Genomic DNA, 19078 nt, shown 5'->3' with positions numbered 1-19078 from the left:
ACACAAATGTATTGCACAGCAAGCCCGACTGATAATCTTAAATTGGTTGCCAATGTAATTTTTAGCACACTGAGGATTATTTAGCAAATGGTGTCCAATCACAAAATCATATCTAACATTGGACACTGTGTTTTGAGTTTTTTAAGTGTGGCCAGGATGGGGATGGTCTGTACCTTGCACTAATTTTATTTTGTTTTCAGGGTCAGAGAGACTGCCTACCAGCAGTTCTGAATTTAGCATGTTAAAGGCACATTATTAAATGAGGTGTAACCTTTTGTTGGTTTTGCAACAGGACTAATTACGTAAAAGTGCAAGTTCATGTCAATTCAAATGGATTCAGAAGACTTCTATCTGTGGTACTAGTACTCCCACTGAACTCACAATCGCTCCTTGCCCTTCACCCTGCCCCCCCCCCCCCCCCCCCCCCCCCCGGCCACCAAATTTGTCCCTCTCTGTGATCTTCTCCAACTCCATGCGCTCCGAACCCCAATCTTTCCCCCCCTGTCTGGTCCCTGCCTGTGGCCTGACCTAACCAGACTGTCAGGTAGGAATCCTGCAGACAAAATTTTTATTAATAATTTTTTTAATAATCTTTATTAGTGTCACACGTAGGCTTACATTGCAATGAAGTTACTGTGAAAAGCCCCTAGTTGCCACATTCGGGCACCTGTTCGGGTACACGGAGGGAAAATTCAGATTGTCCAAATTACCTAACAGCTTTTGGATGTAATCGAACCTGGGACCCTGGTGCTGTGAAACAACAGTGCTAACCATGGTGCTACCGTGCCGCCTACATGATAAATGATATCCTTCTGCAAATGTCAGCAGAGATTCTGTGAAACTCTTAATTCTGGGTTTCCCTTTTCTGAATCCTTGCCCCAAACCCTGTTCTCTGCACAAGCTTGGGATCCATTAATTTGAGAAGATTTATTTTTTTTATTTTTTTTTAATAAACAATTTTATTGAGGTAGTTTTTGGCTTTATAAACAGTTACAGACATCATCAGAAAGGAAGCACAAAAGGCAAAAATGTGCAAACATCCACGTACTTTCAATACTTCCATCGTAACATATTGCACAAGCCCGCTCCCCTCCCACCGGTACTACCCGCCATATTTTCCCTCCTACTCTACTCTACCCACCCCCCCCTCCCCCCACCCCCCTGCTGACGCTCACTCTCCCGCAAAGAAGTCAATAAATGGTTGCCACCTCCGGGTGAACCCCTGCACAGATCCCCTCAAGGCGAACTTAATTTTTTCCATCCCCAGGAAACTCGACATGTCCGCAAGCCACCACTCAGTCTTCGGGGGCTTTGAGTCCCTCCACGCCAATAATATTCGTCGCCGGGCTATCAGGGAAGCAAAGGCCAACACATCGGCCTCTTTCTCCCCCTGGACGCCCGGGTCTTCCGAAACCCCAAAAATTGCCACCCCTGGACTCATCACCACCCTTGTTTTTAGTACCTGGGACATGACCCCCGCAAATCCCTCCCAGTAACCCTCAGCTCAGGGCATGCCCAAAACATGTGAACATGGTTCTCTGGTCCTCCCGCGCACCTAGCGCATTTGTCCTCTATCCCGAAAAATTTGCTCATCCGAGCCACCGTCATATGGGCCCGGTGAACGACCTTAAATTGGATCAGCCCGAGCCTAGCACATGTCGCGGTCGAATTTACCCTACTCAGGGCCTCTGCCCACAGCCCATCCTCCATTTCCCCACCTAGCTCCTCCTCCCATTTAAGTTTCAGTTCCTCTGTCTGGGACCCTTCCTCCCTCATGAGCACCTTATATATACCCGAGACTCTGCCCTCCCCTTCTTCCCTCCTAGAGACTATTCTGTTGAGGGTCCCCATTGGCGGGAGGCGCGGGAAAGATGGGACCTGTCTACGAACAAAGTCCCGCAACTGTAGGTATCTAAAATCATTTCCCCTTACCAACCCAAATTTCTCCTCCAAGCTCCTCAAACTCGCGAAGCTCCCTTCCAGGAACATATCACCCACCCTTCCCGCCCCTGCTCGCCGCCATACTCGGAACCCCCCATCCATACTGCCGGGGGCAAACCGATGGTTGTCGCAGATTGGCGCCCAGACAGACGCCCCCATCTCCCCCACATGCCTCCTCCACTGGCCCCATATCCGCAGGGTCGCCACCACTACCGGGCTGGTGTACTTGGCCGGCGGCAGCGGTAGAGGAGCCGTGACCAGGGCTTCCAAACTGGAGCCCCTACACGAAGCCGCCTCCACCCGCTCCCAAATAGACCCCGTACCCACCATCCACTTCCTTATCGAGAAGATTTATTTTAATACGCCTCATCTTATTTGCTTTATAACAGGACAAAGTACAAGAACTGGGTGTGGTATCAACTCGTTCATGTTTTTGTTAATGCAATCTCTAATTTTATACATTTATTAGCTGTGGACATACAGCCTGAAACAATTGAGTTTTATTGCTGCTCAAGATGTAGCAGTATTTCAAAGAATAGCAGGTGAGTTAACCCTGGTGTCCTGTCCAATATTTATCCTTCAATCACCAAGAACATACTAATCTGGTCATTATCACATTGCTGTTCCTCAGAGCTTGCTGTACACAGATTGCTTGCCACATTTCCTACATCTCAAAAGTACTTCTTGGCTGTAAAGCGTCTTGAGATGCCCAGTGTTGTGAAGAGCACTATATAAATGTGGCTCTCTCTTTCCTTAATTAATAATTCTGACTTAATTGCTCTCCATATGCCATGGGGAAAGTAAGTTGTTCAACTGGGAATGCTAAAGTGTCCTCTGTCATTCTAAATTTTTTGAGCAGGGTACATTTTGTTTTTGCCTACCTGCCCTTTTCAATTCTTCTCCCACGCACTGGATATAAGTGCCTAAAAATCCAACCAATCAAAATACCACAGTTTTATTTTTTGTAGAAGTGAGCCAGGTATTGAGAATATTTGTAGCTTTTTCTGTGTTTTCAATGGTAGGCATATTTTCAGGCGTTGCTTAGTGTGCACAAAATCATTTTGATTCACACATACGCATGGAATACGTCTGAAATCCCCTGAATCATAATTTTGTCAGCTGCAACATTTCTCAAAACCTGGATGAACTGTGAACAGCAGAACCAAGGGAAGCAATTTCTTTCTTCAGCTGAAAGCAGTGAATGCTGTTTCTAGATATACATTGCATTTACAGTGCAGAAGGAGACCATTTGGCCCATCGAGTCTACAGGACCCTTGAAAGAACAGCCTACTTAAGCCCACTAACCTCACCTCGCCTTTGGACACTAAGGGGCAATTTAACGTAGCCAATCCACCTAACCTGCACATCTTTGGACTGTGGGAGGAAACCGGAGCACCCGGAGGAAACCCATGCAGACACACGGAGAATGTGTAAACTCAACACAGTCAACCGAGGCCAAAATTGAACCTGGGTCCCTGGAGCTGTGAGGCAGCAGTGCTAACCACTGTGCCACCATGTGTCCTTATGTTAACAAGTGCAGACAGAAAGGGCAGGCAACCCAGAACCCAAGCACCAATTCCCCTAAGTTTAAGTAGTATCTTTGCCCTTGTCCCAATTGAGGGTTAATAACCTGTCAGCTATACTTGTAGCCACACTGTCTTCACAAGAACTTAGAACTTTTTAATATAGAATTAAAAACTGTTGATAACAGGAAGTATTTTGTTTTTAGACACTACGACCCGCCCTTTGAGCCAGGGTTTAGACATAGAATTTACAGTGCAGAAGGAGGCCATTCGGCCCATCGAGTCTGCACCGGCTCCTGGAAAGAGCACTCTACCCAAGGTTAACACCTCCACCCTATCCCCATAACCCTGTAACCCCATAGCCCAGTAACCCCACCCAACACTAAGGGCAATTTTGGACACTAAGGGCAATTTATCATGGCCAATCCACCTAACCTGCACATCTTTGGACTGTGGAAGGAAACCGGAGAACCTGGAGGAAACCCACGCACACACGGGGAGGATGTGCAGACTCCGCATAGACAGTGACCCAAGCCGGAATCGAACCTGGGACCCTGGAGCTGTGAAGCGATTGTGCTATCCACAATGCTACCGTGTTGCCCCTTTTATTATCAGTTCATTCCTCTTGAGCTTGTTCCTTTTTAAAATTATACCTCGGTGAAGAATGTTAGGATATTTTCCCATGTTAAAACTGTCATATAAATCAAAGTTGTTTTTGAAGACTTCTTTCTTTTTGGCCAGAAAAGTGAACCAATTAACTGTAGTGTTTTTCCCCCCAGCTGCAGTTTCCCTACTATATGATGTGGTGCAATGTTGTGCACCCAGGTAAAACCCGACTGCAAGGTTTAATGAAAATTTTGAATTGTTCAGGACAAACAAATGAAACAGTGATTTTCTCCTGTTTTTCAAGTTAGCGTGCAAATCACTGATGTACAGGCCCCTATGAATAAATACCCTTGCTAATGTCAGATGATGGTGCTTTGCCCAATTAAATATTTGTGAGGGAGAATTTTATGGAGATAAAATATTTAGCAGGAAGAGCTGAGGGATAGATTATTAAGATCATCAAAGTTCTGTTTAATGGAACACTTACTGATTTTTGGAATCCATCAAGCGCTTCTAGGTCAGGTATGAGGAAAATGTTAAAGCTCCAACCCGAGTATCTTCGCCTCAACGCCCTCCTGCACCTATATGGCAGCTTTCCATTGCCCTGTAGCTGAAATGAGACCAACAACTATGAACCAGGGACCAGTGTTCATAGAATCCCTACAGTGCAGGAGGAGGCTATTCGGCACATTGAGTTGCACTGACCCTCTGAAAGAGCACCTTAAGAGGCCCACTCCCCCGCCCTATCCCCACAACCCCACCTAACCTGCACATCTTTGGACACTAAGGGCAATTTTAGCATGGCTAATCCACCTCATTTACACATCTTTGGATAGTGGGAGGTAACTGGAGCACTTGGAGGAAACCAAAAAAGACACATGTGACCTTGAGCGGGATTTTCCGTTTTAGCGGCAGAGTGTTGACGCCATCGTAAACCCCGGAGCGTTTTACTTCGGCGTCATCTGGCTTCTAGGAGCAGCAATCCCCCAAACCACAGGGGGCCAGCACGGCACTGGAGCACTTCACGGGCCCCAGCACGGCCGGCGCGGGTCCGTGCATGCACGTGGGTTGCCATCTCCTTGCCGGCCCCCACGCAACATGACGGAGACCCACAGGGGCCTGGCGTGGAAGAACATATGCCTCCCCTCCCCGGAATTAGCCCGCCCGCCGATCGGCAGCCCACGATCGCGGGCCTGGCCACCGTGGAGGCCCTCCCCAGAGTCAGATCCCCCCTCTCAACCACCAGGACGGCCCCCACAGCCAGAACAGCGAGATCCCGCCGGGTAGGACTACACACGAATGACGCCAGCAGCACTTGGCGGCGAACACGATGGCACCATTGGCGAATTAGCGGCCGGTGTCGGATTCTCCGACCCGGCATGGGATCGGAGAATTCCGCCCTTTATCTCATCTCAAGTCAAAATCCACCTGTCTGCTGTGAAATTTAGTCCATTCCCTGAAGTGAAAGACTAGTTCTGAACATTCTATGCCAACCACTAAGAATATTTAGCACCTATTTTTACACCAATAAGGTTTTATTTAACTTTATGTGCAATGAGACATAGCTGCTACATTGCCGCCATGATCGTTATATATGCTGGCTAAATTAGCGAGAGGCAGCATGGTTTTGTGAATGGGAAGTCGTGTCTCACTAACTTGATGGAGTTTTTCGAAGAGGTCACAAAGATGGTTGATGCGGGTAGGGCAGTGGATGTTGTCTATATGGACTTCAGTAAGGCCTTTTAACAAGGTCCCTCATGGCAAACTGGTACAAAAGGTGAAGTCACATGGGATCAGGGGTGAGCTGGCAAGATGGATACAGAACTGGCTAGGTCATAGAAGGCAGAGAGTAGCAATGGAAGGGCGCTTTTCTGAATGGAGGGCTGTGACTAGAGGTGTTCCACCGGGATCAGTGCTGGGACCTTTGCTGTTCGTAGTATATATAAATGATTTGGAGGAAAATGTAACTGGTCCAATTAGTAAGTTTGCAGACGACACAAAGGTTGGTGGAATTGCGGATAGTGATGAGGACTGTCAGAGGATACAGCAGGATTTAGATCGTTTGGAGACTTGGGTGGAGAGATGGCAGATGGAGTTTAATCCGGACAAATGTGAGGTAATGCATTTTGGAAGGTCTAATGCAGGTAGGGAATATACAGTGAATGGTAGAACCCTCAAGAGTATTGAAAGTCAGAGAGATCTAGGTGTACAGGTCCACAGGTCACTGAAAGGGGCAATACAGGTGGAGAAGGTAGTCCAGAAGGCATACAGCATGCTTGCCTTCATTGGCTGGGGCATTGAGTATAAGAATTGTCAAGTCATGTTGCAGCTGTATAGAACCCTAGCTAGGCCACACTTGGAGTATAGTGTTCAATTCTGGTCGCCATACTACCAGAAGGATGTTGTAGAGGCTTTAGAGAGGGTGCAGAAGAGATTTACCAGGATGTTGCCTGGTATGAAGGGCATTAGCTATGAGGAGCGGTTGAATAAACTCAGTTTGTTCTCACTGGAACTACGGAGGTTGAGGGGCGACCTGATAGAGGTCTACAAAATTATGAGGGGCATAGACAGAGTGGATAGTCAGAGGCTTTTCCCCAGGGTAGAGGGGTCAATTACTAGGGGGCATAGGTTTAAGGTGCGAGGGGAAAGGTTTAGAGTAGATGTACGAGGCAAGTCTTTTACACAGAGAGCAGTGGGTTCCTGGAACTCGCCGGAGGAGGTGGTGGTAGCAGGGATGATAGCGACATTTAAGGGACATCTTGACGAATACATGAATAAGATGGGAATAGAGAGATACGGACCCAGGAAGTGTAGAAGATTGTAGTTTAGTTGGGCAGCATGGTCGGCACGGGCTTGGAGGGCCGAAGGGCCTGTTCCTGTGCTGTACTTTTCTTTGTTCTTTCTTTGAGGCCATATTTGGGGTATCGGACCAGCCAGCATTGGAAACAGGTGCGCAGGCAGATGTTGTAGCCTTCGCCTCGTTGATCACCTGAAGGCGGATTCTGATGGGTTGGAGAGCAGCCTTTTAGAGGGGTTCTACAATTCATGGCCATTATTCATTATGCACTTTCAAAAACTGGATAACATCGAACATTAGTTGGGGGGGATGGGTGGGAGGCTTTCGGGGGAGGGGGGCGGTGTGTGTTAATGGCGACTATGGGTGATTCCTGATTCCTTTTTGTCATTTGTTTATGTGAACATGTGGGTTAATGTTTGGGGTTTGGTGGGAGGATGGGATTGTTGTTATTGATATGGGGATTGACATTTGTTACTGATTATTGTTTATTGTTGGTGGGTGTAAATTTGGGTGAAAATGTGAAGAGGAGAATAAAAAATATATTTTTTTAAATGAGTGGGCAAAGATCTGGCAAATGGAATATTATTGGGCAAATGTGAAATAGTCCAGTTAGGCAAGAAGAATAAAAAAGAAGCTGGTGAGAGATTGCAGAGCCCTGAGGTACAGAGGGATCTGGATGTCCTCGTGCATAAATCACAAAAGGCTGGTATACAGGCAAGTGATTAGGAAAGGTAATAGAATATTATTGTTGTGAGGGGAATTGATTAGAGAAGTAGGGAGGTTAAGCTTAAATTATACAATGCATTGGTGCGACCACAGCTGGAGTATTGTGTACAGTATTTTTTTTATTTAAGGAAGGATGTAAATGCATTAGAAACAGTTCAGAGAAGGTTTTCTAGATTCATAGCACGAATAGGTGGTTGTCTTATGAAGAAAGGCTGGAGTGCTTTGATTTTTATCCGCTCGAGTTTAGAAGAGTGAAAGGTGACTTGATCGAAACTTTAAAAATCCTGATGGGTATTGACAGGGTCGATGTAGAGAATACGTTTCCTCCTATCAGAAAATCTAGAATTAGGGGTCACTGTTTGAAAATAAGGGGTTCTCAATGTAAGACCGTGTTGAGGAAAAATTCTTCCTCTCAGGTCACGAATCTCAAACTTTCTTCCTCAAAGCGCAGTGGAAGCAGAGTCTTTAATATTTCTAAGGCAGATCTAGATAGATTCTTTAATAACAAGGGAGTATAAGTTAACGGTAAATGTGGGGTTGAAGTTACAGTCAGGTCAACCATAATCTTATTGAATGGTGAAGCAGGCTCAAGGGGCCGAGTGGCCTACTTCTGCTCCTAATTCATCTGTATGTATGACCATCTGAGAGAAAAATATTCTCCTCATTTCTGCCTTAAATGGGCAACTCCTTATCATTAAAGCAGTGAGCCCTAGTCCTAGATTTTCCCACAAGAGGGAAAATACTCCACACATCGACCTTGTCAATACCATTCAGGATCTTAAAAGTTTCAATCAAGTCACCTCTCACTCTTCTAAACTCCAGTGAATACAAGTCCAACCTTTCCTCATAAGACAACCCGCCCATTCCAGGCATTAGCCAAGTTTATGGCAGGAATGGATCAGATTGCATACACTTTATTTGTTGATTTGCACAATTTCCACCTGCCTTCTGTAGATTTTAGTGGCAGATGTAATTCCAGACCCTTGAGCAATTTACAACAACTTGTGGGAAAATTATGTTTGAGTGTCACTTATTTTCACAAGCTGTTGTAGTTCCTCTCGTCAAAATTACAGGGTTACTGATGTTTTAACCTTGAATCATTTTCATGTAAACACTCAATGTATTAACTGGGTGTGCCACATTAGTTGCAAATGCCACGTTGTCACAATCTCCTCCCCCTTTTGTTACCAGCAAAACGAAAAGTTCACTTTGATAGTTTCATTCACTGCTAGAAGCACCGAGGTAAAAACTAGTTAGTCAGTGCAGAGCTGATGATTTGATGACTGACCGGCAGGTAAGTTCAATGGCTTTATATGTTAGTTTAATTCAGCCATTAGCAAAACCATAGTTTAATTTTACTGTAATTTAATGCAGTTGAACTTTCTGCTTGTTGCTTCCTGATTTTTCAATGTACTTTGAACTCAAAATAATTTGATCAAATGTACTTCAATTGAGGCCATTGTGCTTTTTTTTTTACATCTGGGGTGATCAGTTCATATTTGTAACAAAAGGATTATTTTACACACTGACATCTTCTGGAATTCAACGACAGATTATTACTCGAAAAGTATCCTGTAATTGGGTCACTGACTGTTCATTCGAGGTAAAATACATGGGCTATTTGGGACATTTTGAATAGCAAAAAAAGAAAACAACGAGGTAAAATATTGAAGTATTACTGCTCAGGCAACTCCATTGTACAGTAGAAACTTTATGTGAGTAAAATGTTGAGTGTATGTCAGAGCAAGAGGAAGGAGAACAGCAACAGCTGCAGCAATAGCACTGGAGCACTAAACATGCCAGAGGCGCTGCAGTTGAACTCTCAAAAGATAGCGTGATAGGGCTTTACACACTCAACAGGGCCTGTGGGCTTGAGAGATCTTGCTAAACCTGTATAGGAAGCTGTGAAGGGGGAAGCTGTGTTTTTTGACAAAGGTGATCCACTTCCTGCCATAACTGGGATCCATACCATGTCAGTATCTGTTAAAGTGGCAACTGCCCTGAATTTTTTACCCTCAGCATTGCTCCCAGGGTGCTAGAGAGGACATCTTGGGCATCTCACAACTATTGGTCCATCAGTGTATCAAGGAAGTGTCCGATACTTTATTTGCCTGGGTCAATCAATACATTTCGTTCCCATTGATAATGGCAGTCAAAATTAGAAAGCTGTGGAGTTTGCAGCAATAACAGGTTACTAGTTAAAATGCTGATATTGTGACCAAGGCCCTGGAGGACAGAAAGGAACTAATGTCAATCACAAGAAGTTCCACTCCATCAATGTACAGCTAGTATGTGATCAGAACAAATGAATCATTCTACTATGTGTTTCCTCAATTGTGGTGGACTGCCATGACTCATATTGGAACTCTTGAGATGCTCATTGGTGATGTGTGAGAGTGCAAACCTTTGAGATCACAACTGCAGGCTGAAGCTCTTTACGGCTGCCATGTGCTCCAGGCGAGATTGCAGAGCTAGTTAAGTACCATGTGACAATAACAGCCAGTGGAAATGGACTGAACGGCACACTCTCAGACATGTTACTCAAAGTCCTTAAAAGGTTTCCAATAACTCACTAAATCATTAGCATCTCGCAAGCATTTTTGTTTTCCAGCCAAGTGCTTGGAAGTCAGCAACATTGTCTCAGTCAGTGGAGCTAGCAGAGAACATTGTCTTCAAGTGAGTTGTCTCCAGAGCTGCCACCAGGGGCTGCTCCTGTGCCCTTGTGCTATGTGTTTCACCAAATGATGATCTCTTCAACTCACCATCTATCCCAACCATGGTACAAATCTATTTGCCAGATACGTGGGAGGTACGATGCACTTGATAATGTCTCTTCAGGAGTGATGTTACTTCTGTGAGATGTCCACCCTCAGTCAGGCTGTTGCTGCTGAGAATGAACTAAAAGAAAAGTGTAAGAGTTAATGTGGTAATGAAGTTTGACATCTGCAGTTGGAAGATTTGACCTTCTCAACCCGTCTACAGCCTTTGGCACAGTTGTTTGCACCATCTTCCTCCGATACTTCTCCCCAACCATTCAATAGGGTGAGACAGCACTTACCTAGTTCCATTCTATTCTTATCTATCTAATGATAGTCAGTGAATCGCTATCAATGGCTTTGCTTCCCATTCTCATACTGTTACCTCTGGTGGCTCCCCAAAGACCCTGTCATATTTTCCATCGATATGCTACTCCTAGTGGCACAAGGAGAAAACACATTAGTTTCCAGGTGGATACTAACAACACCCAGTTCTACATCAGCACACCTCGTTCCACCCCTCCTCTGTCACTAAACTGGCAAGCTGCTTATCTGACATATACAGTAGTGCGTGAACATAAATATTGGGAATACTGAAGTTATTAGTCTCGGTCCCTGGCACAAACTCTGCTCTCTTGCCACTTATTCCATCCCTTTCCTGGCAACTATGTGAAGCCAAACCATAGTGTTCACAACCTCAGTGTCATATTTTACTCTGTGACTCATGTGGGGGTTCAGTTGAAAAGTGGTCACCCTACTTTGACAAGCTGTCAGCCTCTCAATACTCAATATTGCTTTCTCTTGATGTCCCACTAATTTCATTGCCTTCTACTCCACCAGGATGAGGGCCATGATATCTGAACTTCCTCCACCGGACTTAATTATTCCCTCATGTTATGCATAGTCCTTTCTTCCAGAAGAGTAGAGACAAACCACATCCACCCAAGTGGAGCTCCTGCAGGCTGTTGAGAGTAAAAAGGGGCATAACACTTCTGGGGACGTACATTCAAAGGATAGCAATTGGTCAGAATGCTGAAGGATGCAGCGGGCGGACGATGCCCAGTTGCAATACAAGAGATGGGAAAAGGAACAGTTGTGCTCACCTTTGCTGATGGAATGAAGTCATTAAACATCTTCCTACACTTGATCCAAATGCTTGGGTGATGTTCCCACTGCTCACTTCTGCCAACTCTAATCAGGCTTTTTTAGAGAGGTTGTTAGGCATCTTCTTTCCACTTCATAGGAGAAGCACTCCTCCTGTTCCTGCCTATTGCCAGCAACACCACCTGGGAAATATCAGAAATCTCTTGGTAGCTCTTCGCCTCCTTACAGCATGTTCCAGAAATTGAAAGACTAATGAAATAGGATGTCCATCATGCCTTCACTAATAAACTAACACATGAACCAGAAATTGTGCAGGAGTGTTGACTGTTGTTATTGGTCAACTAGCTCACTATTCATAAAATAAGGAGAACCATCTGTTCAAAATGACTGCCGGCTGCTTCAGCACCTCCATGCACTGATCCAGTTACAGGATAAAATTGTTCTCACCGTCATTGAAATCATGGTGGTAAAACATTCCGAAATGAAAATGAAAAATGAAAATCGCTTATTGTCACGAGTAGGCTTCAAATGAAGTTACTGTGAAAAGCCCCTAGTCACCACATTCCGCCACCTGTTCGGGGAGGCTGGTACGGGAATTGAACCGTGCTGCTGGCCTGCTTTGGTCTGCTTTAAAAGCCAGCGATTTAGCTCAGTGTGCTAAACCAGCCCCTCTGATTATTATCTGATTGAGTTTTTATTTATTTATCAGAATTATCTGATTGAGTTTTTAAATAAAGACAGTAATTCATTTGTTACAAACAATATCCACCACAGTCTTAACAGTGTAAATTTAAAGAATGATTATAATGCAGTGTTATAATATATCAATTTTCTGGATTATGGATTATCGGATCCACCATCAACACCTTCTTAACGCAATAGAGTCCTTGGCCATAGCGCTGAAGTGCTCGGATAAATGGAGAGGCATAGTGAGGGGTGGTGAGGGTGAAGCATTGGGTGTCCCTGTATGCAGATGATCTGTTGCTGTATATCTCCAACCTAGGATCTTCAATGGGGGATATAATAGGACTGTTTAGGAGATTTGGGGCTTTTTCAGGCTACAAGTTAAATTTGGGGAAAAAGTGAGTGTTTTGTGGTGCCTTCTCCAGGGGCAGGAGTTGGGGTTGGGTGGGGGTTGGCATTTTGGGTGACAACTGTCCACTTTAGGTATCTCGGAGTCAATAAGTTGAACTTTACAAGTCTGGTGGGTAGGGTCAAAGCTGATTTACTGAGGTGGGATAGCCTTCCCTGTCATTGGCAGGTGGTTAAGATGAACATTTTAATTTCAGTGCCAACCGGTCTTTTTTCCGCAATCACTTTTTATGGGTGTGGATAGGTTGGTTAGTGTGTACAGGTAAAGTGGCAAGGATTAGGAGGACAGTACATCAGAGAGGGCGACAGTCAGGGGAGCTTGGCCCTTCTAGACCTGTTGTCCTATTATTGGGCAGTGAACGCAGTGAAGATGTGGGGTTGGAGTAGGCAGTCGGAGGCTTTGTGGGTGAGGATGGAGGCAGGCTCTTGTGAGGGGTCAGGGTTGCGGGCACTGGCAATGGCGTCGCTCTCATTTGCCCCAGGGAAATTCTCAGGGAGTCCGGTGGTGGCGGCCATGCTGAAAATATGGAGGGAGGATCTGCGGGAACGATGGGTTTGAGCCAGCATGGATGGATGCGAGGTTACGGCTATGGGTGAAGCGAGGAGTGATGGAATTGAAGTTCTTGTTTTTAGAAGGACGGTTTGCAAGTTTGGAGGAGTTAGGGGGAGTAGTTTGGGATCCCGCGGGGGGAGGGTTTCAGGTACATGCAGGTGCGAGATTTCCCAAAATATTGTTTGATTACTTTCCCGGTGGCAGCATCATCCTCTTTGTTGGAGGGAGTGCTATCGGTGATGGGGCAGGAGGAGCGGCTCATCTCAGCGAACACTGGAAGGATTTTGGGGGAGGAAATGGCGTCTCTGGAGTAGTTAAGGCCAAGTGAGAGGAGGATCTGGGGATAGGAGGGGCTGTGGTGTGAGATGTTGCGGATGGTGAACACCTCAACGGCGTGCATGAAGCTGGGGTTGATACAGCTAAAGTTAGTGCATGGACGCACTTGACAAAGTCGAGGATGAGGTTGAATGAAGGGGTGGATGATATTTGTGAGGGTGTGGGAGGAGTCCAGCCAATCACGCACATATGTTCTGGTCCTGCCCGGAGTTGGAGAAATTTTGGAGGTTGTTTTTCAGCACCATATCAGTGATCTTGCATGTGGATTTAGAGCCCAGTCCCTTGGGGGCCATATTCGGGATGTCAGTCTTGCCGGAGTTGCAGATGGGAGCGGGCAGATGTTTTAGCCTTTGCCTTGTTGATCGCTTGTAGGCGGACCCTGTTGGGCTGGAGGTCAGTTTCTCCCTCCTGTACGTCGGTGTGGCTGGGGGATTTAAAGGAGATCTTGCATTTGGAAAAGGTGAATTTTGCTCTGAGGCGGGTGAGTGAGGGGTCCCATAAGAGATGGGGTTTGTTTATACTACATTTCAGGGAGCTGGTTACTGTTAGCTACTGGGAGGTGGGGTGAGGGGGTAAGGTGTGGTGAGGGGGTGGGGTGAGGGGGTGAGGTAGGGTGGTTGGTCAGGGTGGTGTGGGGAGGCAGGTTTGGGGATTTGTGGTGGTTCTACTTCGTACTGCTGTCTGCTTTAAATGCAAAATGTTAAAAGTTTTGAATGAAAATACTTTTTTTTAAAAGCCTTCTTCCCTTTATTGACCCCTGTCACTCCCATAAACAATGTGACCATGTGCTTCTATGAGAGTTCATTCAAACTGGCATCCATCCATTTGTACAGCAGCAGCACCCGAGATTTAATAATGGATTTCCCTTGTGACCTGAACTATATCTCCCTGTCCTTTTCATATAAATTCTCCAACTTTCCCAAATCACACCGATTGTGGCACAGTTCGATTGTTTTATCTCAGTGAGGTGATCGTTCAGTGTAATGCATGATCAGATTCTCTCAATTGATTTTGTAAAATTTATCTTCACATAGTGATTTAAAAATGATGGTGATATTCTCTGGTCCCACTTATACATGTGCTTAACACGCTTTGTTAAATATGTACCATGTATGACCACTTGTGTTTTACCAGAAAAGTGATTAAATAACTGAATGAACATTGAAAGTAATTGAAAAATATTAAAAGTTTTATTGAAAATAAAACAGAACTGCAGGTTGCACAATATGTTTCCTTCCTTGATTCTCAAAAGAATATGTACTCACCGGATGTAACATGAAACAGAATGTTATGAAATTTTGTCAAAAGATCAAGTGAAACAAGTTCTGGATTGAGAGTACAGGCAAAAATAAAAGCTCATTCATTAGGTGGAAGTGATTAGAATGAGTCACTTTCAAATTTCCTTTGTTGACAGGCATGGATGTAACAATATGCGTATTGTGAGGAACACAAAGGGTTAACAAAATGATGTTAGTACATCTCACCACCAGATAAGACCATAAGACATAGGAATAGAATTAGGCTAATCGGCCCTTCGAGTCTGCTACGCCATTCAATGGCTGATATTTTCTCATCCCCATTCTCCTGCCTTCTCCCATAACCCCTGATCCCCTTATTAATCAAGAACCTTTCTATCTCTGTCTTAAAGACACTCAGTGATTTGGCCTCCACAGACTTCTGTGGCAAAGGGATCCACAGATTCACCCCCTCTGGCTGAAGAAATCCCTCCTCAGCTCTGTTTTAAAGGAACATCCCTTCAGTCCAAATGGAAACATCCTCTCCACGTCCACTCTATCCAGGCTTCGCAGTATCCTGTAAGTTTTAATATGATCCTCCCCTCCCCCCTTCATCCTTCTAAACTCCAATGAGTACAGACCCAGAGCCCTCAACCGTTCCTCATACAACAAGCTGTTCATTCCAGGGATCATTCTTGTGAACCTCCTCTGGACCTTATTACATTATTATTTTTCTTTTTCTTATTTGTTAACCAGAACTAGGTTGAAAAAGACTATAGCAGAGGTATCCAAGTTTGTTATTTTTTTTAAACTGAAATTTATACAAAGTAATAAATTAATTAACTAATCAGAGATGGCTGGGCAGGTGATGTGCTGTAGCTGTATGATGTGGGAGCTGGCTGTTCCCCTTGTGAATGGCAATGACCACATCTGCAGCAAGTGTTGGTTGCTGGAAGAACTCCGGCTCAGAGTTGATGATCTGGAATCTGAGCTTCAAACACTGCGGCACATCCGGGAGGGGGAGAGTTACCTGGACACTTTGTTTCAGGAGGAAGTCACACCTGGGAGATTAAGTAATTCACATTCAGTAAGTGATCAGGGACTTCAGAGTGTGACTGTTAGTGAGGCAGGCAGGGGGAACCTGAGTTCAGGCGTGCAGGAGCCTCAGCCCTTGACCTTGTCCAACAGGTATGAGACTCTTGCTCCCTGTATGGATGAGGAAAAGGGCTCTGGACAGGATGAGCCAGCTGACCACGGTACCATGGTGCAGAAGGCCATTCAAGAGGGGGGAGTAAAAAGACAAGTAGTTGTTATAGGGGATTCTATAATTAGGGGGACAGATAGTATCCTATGCAAGCCGGATCGGGAGTCTCGCATGGTGTGTTGCCTGCCCGGTGCCAGGGTGCGGGACATCTCTGACCGGCTTGAAAGGATATTGGAGCGGGAGGGGGAGGATCCAGTTGTTGTGGTCCACGTTGGGACTAACAACATAGGTAAAGCTAGGGTGGAGGACCTGTTCGGGGACTATCAAGCACTAGGAAGAAAACTGAAATACAGGTCCTCAAGGGTCATAATCTCCGGATTACTGCCCGAGCCACGTGCCAATTGGCATAGGGACAAGAAAATTAGGGAAGTAAACACGTGGCTAAGGGATTGGTGTGGGAAAGAGGGATTCCACTTCATGGGACATTGGCATCAGTTTTGGAACCGGGGGGCTCTGTACCGTTGGGACGGTCTCCACCTGAACCGATCTGGAACCAGTGTTCTAGCGAAGAGGATAAATAGGGTGGTCAGTAGGACTTTAAACTTCTGAGTTGGGGGGAAGGGAAAGTGAAAGCGACAGGGAGCATAGAGTTGAATGGCAAGATACGCAGGAGGATAACATGTAGGCAGGTGGATTTAAGCTTGAGGCAGACTAGGAATTCAACAAAAAGGAAGGATAACTTTGGACATCTTAGGACTTCCAATATCTGTAATGATAAGAAAGTTAGCATTAAGGCACTTTACCTGAATGCTCGTAGCATTTGTAACAAAGTGGACGAACTAATGGCACAGATCATCGTGAATGATTATGATGTGGTAGGCATCACAGAGACATGGCTGCAGGGGGTTCAGGACTGGCAGTTAAACATCCAAGGATATACAACCTATCAAAAAGACAGGGAGGTGGGCCGAGGGGGTGGGGTTGCCTTGTTAGTTAAGAACAAAATTAAATCTATGGCACTAAACGACATAGGGTCGGATGATGTGGAGCCTGTGTGGGTAGAATTGAGGAACCACAAAGGCAAAAAAAACAGAATGGGAGTTATGTACAGACCTCCTAACAGTGGTCAGGACCAGGGGCGCAACATGTACCGGGAAATAGAAAAGGCATGTCAGAAAGGCAAGGTCACGGTGATCATGGGGGACTTCAATATGCAGGTGGATTGGGTAAATAACGTAGCCAGTGGATCCAAAGAAAAGGAATTCATGGAATGCTTACAAGATGGCTTTTTGGAACAGCTTGTCATGGAGCCCACAAGGGAGCAGGCTATTCTGGACCTAGTGCTATGTAATGAACCAGACTTTATAAAAGATCTTAAAGTAAGAGAACACTTAGGAAGCAGTGATCATAATATGGTTGAGTTCAGTCTGCAGTTTGAAAGAGAGAAGGCAAAATCAGATGTAATGGTGTTACAGTTAAATAAAGGTAATTACGAGGGCATGAGAGAGGAACTGGCGAAAATCGACTGGAAGCAGACCCTAGTGGGGAAGACAGTAGAGCAAAAATGGCAGGAGTTTGTATGCATAATTGAGGACACTGTACAGAGGTTCATCCCCAAGAAAAGAAAGATTATCCGGGGAGGGATTAGACAGCCATGGCTGACAAAGGAGGTCAGGAAATGTATCAAAGAAAAAGAGAGATCCTATAAAGTGGCCAAAAGCACTGGGAAATCAGAAGATTGGGAAGGCTACAAAAACAAACAGAGGTTAACAAAGAGACAAATAAGGAAGGAGAGGATCAAATATGAAGGCAGGCTAGCCAGTAATATAAGAAATGATAGTAAAAGTTTATTTCAATACATAAGAAACAAACGACAGGCCAAAGTAGACATTGGGCCAATTCAAACTGAAGGCTAGTGATGGGAGACGAGGAAATGGCTGGAGAACTTAATAAGTACTTTGCGTCTGTCTTCACAGTGGAAGACATGAGTAATATCCCAAAAATTATAGAGGGTCAGGGGGCTGAGTTGAGTGTGGTTGCCATTACAAAAGAGATGGTGCTAAAAAAGCTAAAAGGTCTTAAAATTGACAAATCTCCTGGCCCCGATGGGCTACATCCTAGAGTTATGAGGGAGGTGGATGAAGAAATAGCGGAAGCGTTGGTTGAGATCTTTCATAAATCACTGGAGTCAGGGAAAGTCCAGGACGATTGGAAGATCGCTGTTGTAACCCCCTTGTTCAAGAAAGGATCAAAACAAAAGATGGAAAATTATAGTCCAATTAGCCTAACCTCGGTCGTTGGTAAAATTCTAGAATCGATCGTTAAGGATGAGATTTCTAAATTCTTGGAAGAGCAGGGTCGGATTAGAACAAGTCAACATGGATTTAGTAAGGGGAGGTCGTGCCTGACGAACCTGTTAGAATTCTTTGAGGAGGTGACAAGTAGGTTAGACCAGGGAAACCCAGTGGATGTGGTCTATCTGGATTTCCAAAAGGCCTTTGATAAGGTGCCACACAGGAGGCTGCTGAGTAAGGTGAGGGCCCATGGTGTTCGAGGTGAGCTACTGGCATGGGTTGAGGATTGGCTGTCTGACAGAAGGCAGAGAGTTGGGATAAAAGGTTCTTTTTCGGAATGGCAGCCGGTGACCAGCGGTGTCCCACAGGGTTCAGTATTGGGGCCGCAGCTGTTCACCATATATATTAATGATCTGGATGAAGGGACTGGGGGCATTCTAGCGAAGTTTGCCGATGATACGAAGTTAGGTGGTCAGGCAGGTAGTGCTGAGGAAGTGGGGAGGCTGCAGAAGGATCTAGACAGTTTGGGAGAGTGGTGCAGGAAATGGCTGATGCAATTCAATGTGAGAAAATGTGAGGTCTTGCACTTTGGAAAAAAGAATCCAAGCATAGACTACTTTCTAAACGGTGAGAAAATTCATAATGCCAAAGTACAAAGGGATCTGGGAGTGCTAGTCGAGGATTCCCTAAAGGTAAACATGCAGGTTGAACCTGTGATTAAGAAAGCGAATGCAATGTTGTCATTTATCTCAAGAGGGTTGGAATATAAAAGCAGCGATGTGCTACTGAGCCTTTATAAGGCTCTGGTTAGGCCCCATTTGGAGTACTGTGTCTAGTTTTGGGCCCCACATCTCAGGAAGGACATACTGGCACTGGAGCGTGTCCAGCGGAGATTCACACGGATGATCCCT

The 19078-nt window shown here is 45.3% G+C and overlaps 1 protein-coding gene across 1 annotated transcript in view; it reads left to right on the top strand.

Annotated features, from left to right (window-relative positions):
* Nucleotides 1-8757: 8757 nt before the first annotated feature.
* LOC119973062 (protein FAM3C-like) overlaps nucleotides 8758-19078 on the top strand; it is a 126569-nt gene continuing 116248 nt past the window's right edge. The window contains exon 1 of the mRNA XM_038810521.1: nucleotides 8758-8887. The gene's annotated coding sequence lies outside the window, so the exon portion shown is untranslated. The remainder of the gene's footprint in view (nucleotides 8888-19078) is intronic.

Source organism: Scyliorhinus canicula, chromosome 11 (assembly GCF_902713615.1).
Source record: "Scyliorhinus canicula chromosome 11, sScyCan1.1, whole genome shotgun sequence".
Lineage (NCBI taxonomy): Eukaryota > Metazoa > Chordata > Chondrichthyes > Carcharhiniformes > Scyliorhinidae > Scyliorhinus > Scyliorhinus canicula.
This window is presented reverse-complemented; position numbering and strand designations above follow the sequence as displayed.